Source organism: Ipomoea triloba, chromosome 11 (genome assembly GCF_003576645.1).
Source record: "Ipomoea triloba cultivar NCNSP0323 chromosome 11, ASM357664v1".
NCBI classification, from domain to species: Eukaryota; Viridiplantae; Streptophyta; class Magnoliopsida; order Solanales; family Convolvulaceae; genus Ipomoea; species Ipomoea triloba.
In genome coordinates, this window is record NC_044926.1 from 11624802 (window position 1) to 11631558 (window position 6757).

The window sequence follows — 6757 nt, forward strand, 5'->3', positions numbered from 1 at the left end:
CTTAAGGTGTGTGACTTACAAACTCTTAAGGTGAGTGACTTACAAACTCTTAAGAAGTGTAACTCTAAATTTAAAGCTTAAGGTGTATCACTTTCTAGTTTAAGGTGCATTAGTTTTAACTCTTAAAGTGCGTGACTTACAAACTCTAGGTGTATAAATTTCAAGCTTAAGGTGGTTTAGTTTCTAGTTTAAGGTGTATGAATTTAAGTCTTAATAAGGTGCACAACTTTGATTAATTAGGAATATCGACTTCCATACTCTAGGTGCATAAATTTAAAGCTTAAAGTGCATTACTTTCTAGCTTAACGTACATCAGTTTAGTACTTAAGGTGCATCACTTTGAAACTTAAGGTACATAATTTCGACACTTAAGGTGCATCAGTTTGAGACTTAAGGTGTATAAGCTCGAAAATTTAAGGTGCATAAGTTTGAAACTTAAGGTGCATCAATTCAGAGCTTAAGGTAAATAAGTTCGACACTTAAGGAGTTAAGGTGCATCAGTTCAGACACTTAAGATGATTCGCATCTATGTTTCCAAGAAGCGCGTTTTTTTTTAAAAAAAAAAATTCTTTCATTTTGAGTTGTTGATCTAATATAGATCAACGGCTCAGATCTCTACATTTTTCACCTAGGAGACCCTTAGCGGGCTGGCGGGGTAGCTCCCGTGCTAGGCCAAAAAAAACCTATTCTTTTGCGGACCTCTATTTTTGAAACCTGTTCTTTGGCAGGCCGGCTCAACAGGCAAAGCCCATTTTGACGGCTCTAGTGGGGGCTGAACGTCCCCATCGACGAGTGCGGTGAAAAGGGTATGACAGGTAAAGGAGGGGGTAAAGAAGGAATGAGTGAAGTGATGGGGACTCGGGGTAATTATATATATAATTATGATTCAAAAATTATATATATTCTAGAATGACAGAAATCATAGAATCAATTATCCAAATAAACATTACATATTTAAATTACTCATCAGATGATTATAGATTGAGTTAATTCCATTTTTGGTCCTAGATTTATATGTGACATTCCACTTTTAGTCCTTTTTTATCAAAACATCCACATTTGGTCCTAATATTATTGTGGCAGGACCATTTTTGGTTCTCCGTCAACAAAATTGTTGAAATGTCATTAAATACAAAGGCATTTTGGTCTTCAATTACATATTTTTTCAAAAAAATAAACATAAAAATATAGCGGGGTCAACTTACTTTGTATAAAAATGATTGAAAAACCATTGTGTTTAACGAAATTTCAACAATTTTGTTGAAGGAGAACCAAAAATGGTCATGCCACAATAATACTAGGACCAAATGTGGATGTTTTGATAAAAGGGGACTAAAAGTGGAATGTCACATATAAATCTAGGACCAAAAATGGAATTAACTCATTATAGATTTATAGTTTATTACTGAAATGGTCCCTCGACTATTCCTAAATTACCAATTTGGTCCTCAACAATTTTTTGTGCCCAATTACGTCCCCGACTTTAAAAATTTTAACCAATTTGGTCCTCCGTTTATTTTGCCGTTAAAGTTGGGGACCAAATTGGTAATTTTGTTATAGTTAAGGGACCAAATTGGTAATTTTGCTATAGTCAAGGAACCAAATTGGTAATTAATTTTTCACTAAAATGGTCCCTTGACTATAGCAAAATTACCAATTTGGGTCCTTGACTATAGCAAAATTACCAATTTGGTCCCGATTTTAACTGCAAAATAAACGGAGGACCGAATTGGTTAAAATTTTCAAAGTCGAGGGACTTAATTAGGCACGAAAAATTGTTGAGGACCAAATTGGTAATTTCGCAATAGTCGAGGGACTATTTCGGTAATAAACTCCCCTAAGGCCCTATAGGTGTGTTGTGTACAGAATTGCAGAATGAAATAAAGACAAAAAAAATTATAAATAAAATAACAACTTACAAGTTACAACAGACAATGAGGGCCCAAACCAGCAAACAAATGAACAATGGTCTACCGTCGACGAGATGCAACTAAGATGAATAAAGGATTAATCGAAATTGGGAAAAAAAATTATTGAAGAAGACGAATGGGTTAGGTACTTAGGTGTCGATTCTAAATTATTCGATTTGGTGTCGATTCTCGGCTTTCTGCAGATTGAATATTTGAATAGAGGATTAATCAAAATTAGAAAAAAAAAAATTATTGAAGACGAATGGGTTAGATACTTAGGTGCCGATTCTAAATTATTTAATTAAGTGTGGATTCCTTACTTCCTTGCAGTCTCACATCGATTAGGCTTCCATTCTTAATTTTTTGTTTTCTATTGTAGTAATTGATAAGGATTAATTCCTCAAAGTATTCCAGTGTATCACAGTGTATGTAAAGTATAAAGATGATAGCAGAATTTAACCCCAAAAGTAGCCCTTTCATTGATTATTCTTCAATCATAGAGATAGAGTACCTAGCTTCTTAGGTGTTGTAGAAAGAGGAAGAGAAGGGACCAAAAGCCTCTTTCATGAAGGATTCAAGTCCCTCATATGAGGCTAATAATTGTACAATACGCTGATCATATGTATATTATTCGTAAGGCATATATATATATATATATATATATATATATATATATATATATATATGGCCCCTTCCAGCATTGGGAGGTGAAGAGCAAATATGAATCGCACGCTTGGCAAGCAAGGGAATGGGTCTTGACACTATAAAATGGCCCTCCTGCCTCCCCTTTTAGACATCATGGTTTGTTCATGATAACATTCATTGCCTAGTGCCTAGTGGTGCATAGTCATAACTTCTAGCACAAGTACCCAGTTCAAATCTCCATTTGCATACGGTTGTTATGCCATGGATGCGGGTCCACCTTGTAAGGTGGACCGAGGTACATGTTCACAATTTTAGAACTTTATGTTCATAATTGTAGAATTCTATATTCACAATTTTTGAGCTTTATGTTCACAATTTTTGAACTCTATATTCACAATTGCAGAACTCTATGTTCACAATTTCATACTTATATCGTCACAATTTCATAACTCTATGTTCATAATTTCAGAACTCTATGTTCATAATTTCAGAACTTTATATTCAATAGTATAACACAATTTTTAAATCTATATAACAAAATTGTGAATATAGAGTTCAAAAATTATAAAAATATTGAGTAATGTAATTTTGTATATTGAGATCTAAAATTGTGAATATAGAGTTCTAAAATTGTGAACATAGAATTTTAAAATTGTAAACATGAAGTTAGGTCCACCTGGCATAATTTGCCATTTGCATAGCATTATATCTAGTTGATTACTTGGGCTTATTTATTTGGTATTTGTTTATTTATTCGTTCATTCCCTTTGGCCTCTATTTCAGACTATTGTATATATTCTTTTGAGTGTAGCGCCCGATCAATAATACCTTTCTAGAAATTAACAATGTTTAATATAAGTAGACTAAAAAAATATTGTAACAATTATAGTCGACTAAGAGTTTGCACAGTCGTCATTATACCATGGGCATGGTTCACCTTGTAAGATTTACCATTGATATAAGGTACACATTTACTATACTAAATATTTTTATACACTAAAAATTTAGTTTTTGAACATACAATAATGAACATTTAATATATAAATAATGTACATTCAGTGTTATAAAAATGTACATTCATTTATGGTCTACAAAATAATTTGCCGAGTTTGCACAATCAATATTGTGTGGACCATGGTCCACACAGCTGTGTGGACCGGACCATACTATTAAATAATGCACATTCAATATAAAAATAATATACATTCAGTATAAAAATAATGTACATTATATTCAGGAGATATACATTATTTGTGTACTGAATGTACATTATTTTTATAGTATAAAAATAATGTACATTCAGGACAAAAATAATGTACATTTGATTATGGTCCACACAATAATTTGCCGAGTTTGCAACATTGGGCTAAAAAATTTCAAGTATTTGTTGCTAGATTTTATTGTCAATTTAAACGGCAAATTATACTGTGCACCACGGTGCACATAGCAATGTGCACCACGTACCTAAACGACGTCGTTTTGAGCATTGTAAACTAATCGTCCGTTTTTTTTTGGAAATCACGTTTTCCGTTTTGGCCGGTCTCTGTATTTATGTTAATATTCTGTGTATTCCAGGCAATCATTCTGTGTATTCTAGGCAACCGTTCTGTGTATTATAGACAATCGTTCTGTGTATTCATGTTAGTAACACATGTTGTGATGTGTTTGTGCATTCGAATATTAATATTTAGGATGATGAGTTCTGTGTATTTTGTGTAAATATTATGTGTATTCATGTTATTAACACAAGTTGTGATGTGTTTGTGCATTCGAATGTTAGGAGGATGAGTGTATTTTGCGTCAATATTCTGTGTATTATGGGCAAACATTCTGTGTATTCTACTAACACCGATAATGAATTCCGACACCGATAATGAATTCCGAAACGACGTCCTGAATTTCCTGAGTCATTCGCTGTCGCGTCTACTAACACCGAAACGGGGGCAAACATTCTGTGTATTCTACTAACACCGATAATGAATTCCGAAACGACGTCCTGAATTTCCTAAGTCATTCGCTGTCGCGTCTACTAACACCGAAACGACGTCGTTTTACGTACGTAGTGCACATCGCTATGTGCACCGTGGTGTAGGGTATAACAATTGAATTTAAACACCCCTATTGATTGCAAGGCCCAACAAGATTGGCCCAATAATACATTTTATGTTCACTGTTTTAAAGACCAAGGTTCAGCACGAATAATACAGTTATTCATGACGAAAATACAACTTTGAAACGCTAGAAGGAGGGCTTGAACCTCCGACCTTGTGGTTAACAGCCACACGCTCTAACCAACTGAGCTATTCCAGCAGCTGTTATTTAAATTGAACATTAAATATAAGTATTAATATACTAATTAGAAATTGAGGGAGTGTGTGTAGATCATGGGTTTATACATCATAAATGAGAATCAAAATCATAGTTAGTGTAATGTTAACAACTTTTTCAACCACAACTATGGGATTTGATTACCACTTCAATTAAAACCTCATTCCCTAATTAAAAACGGGTATCATTCCATCTTACTGGTAATTTGATTTTTAAGTTTGGATTAGTGTTTTTAGCTTTTAGTGTTGATTTTTTTGTTCATATTGGTGCTTTGGATGTCATTATATTAAGATCAATTGTCTTAATTTTTTTATTTTTGCATTTTTAAAACTTTTAATTTATTCCATTATAGGGTCATACATAACTAAACATCAATATTATTAATTAGTAATCATTCCAATTCCACCATACTACCAAAAATGCAAAATACTTTTATCAAAACTCATTACCATTACCAAGTATTTGATTTTCATTCTGATTCTGATTCCCTTGTGCGAACCAAACACACCTTGATTCAACGCAAACTGCCTATACCTTTACGCCCCATCGCATACCTGCAGGCTGCAATAGAGCGATGGATAGAGTGTTTTAAGAGTTGAGGTGTTAAGTTAGGACACAAGTCAGATCATATATTCGTTTATAGGCATATGCTTCATAAAATGGATAATTGAAGCAACCTTTTGTGATAAACCTTTTAAAAATCGTGATATTCAGTCCTCAAAACTTTTATGACATTGTGATAGTAGAGTTATCATCAATCTCTTCTACTTTTGCTACCTTTGTGCACCACTGAGTTAGGAATTCGTTGTGAGTCTCATCATAATTTTGTCTAGGCATGACTAGGTAAGAGAAATGTTTTCTAAGATTCTCCCGCATGAAATAGGTTGTGAAATTTGACTTCCAAGTCGTAGAAAGAGTCAATTGAATCCCTAGGCACTCCCTTCAACTAGCATTGAGTTGATGCCTCCCCCCCGCCCTCAAGGGTCGAAAAGAAACACTGCACATCACAACATCTACGGCTCTAATCAACATCAATGTGGCATGATATACCATGATGTGTTCTTGCAAGTTCCCTACTCCATCAAACCTTTTAATGCTCGGTGTCTTAAACTTGGTTAAAAAGGGGCATGATTCTTGTTGTGAAGGAAAGGGTTATTATGATTTTAAAAATTTGATTGATCTAATTAGTTCGTTTTTTATGGATATAAAGTTGAGATTAATTTTTTTTCTCTATATATAGCATGGTTGAAAAAAAATCTCTAGGCGCCTGTGTTTTTTATTTTTTTTATTTTTTTTTATTTTTTTAAAAAAATTTTGTCTAATTTTTTTTTTAAATTTTTTTATTTTTTAAGTCAAATAATTACGGAGTATAAACTATTTAATACTTTAATAGTTAATACTAAAACATTAAATATTAACCTAAAAACATCTAGAATTTAAAAAAAATTATGGTTATTTCACTCAAAACGGTGTCGCTTTTAGTAAAATAACCCATTTAACCAAAAAAAAAAAAGGAACAATAGTTAATCGGCCGACTAGGCGGCCTAATCGGTGCCTAGGAGGCCTAATCGGCGCATAGGAAGACTAGGCAATCAGTGCCTAAGCAGCCTAGTCGGCCACCTAGACAATCAATTATGATGATATGCTAGGCGATCGACAAGTGTCTAGTGCATAGGCGGAATTTTTGCAACACTAATGTCTAATATATATAAACTCTCATGCCCTTCTAATAGGGCATCCATAGTAGTAGTGGTTTTTTAGGTTACACATAGGAGAGAGAGGAGGGAAAGAGAAAAAAGGAAAAAGGAAAAAACAAAAAACAAAACAAAAGAAAAAGTTGTTGATTCTAACCCCCCCCCCCCCCCAAAAAAAAA

The 6757-nt window shown here is 33.5% G+C and overlaps 1 non-coding gene across 1 annotated transcript; it reads right to left on the reverse strand.

Annotated features, from left to right (window-relative positions):
- Positions 1-4791: 4791 nt before the first annotated feature.
- On the reverse strand, positions 4792-4865 carry TRNAN-GUU. Its single transcript has one exon. It is a non-coding gene; the product is annotated as a tRNA-Asn (tRNA).
- Between the last annotated feature and the right edge of the window lie 1892 nt (positions 4866-6757).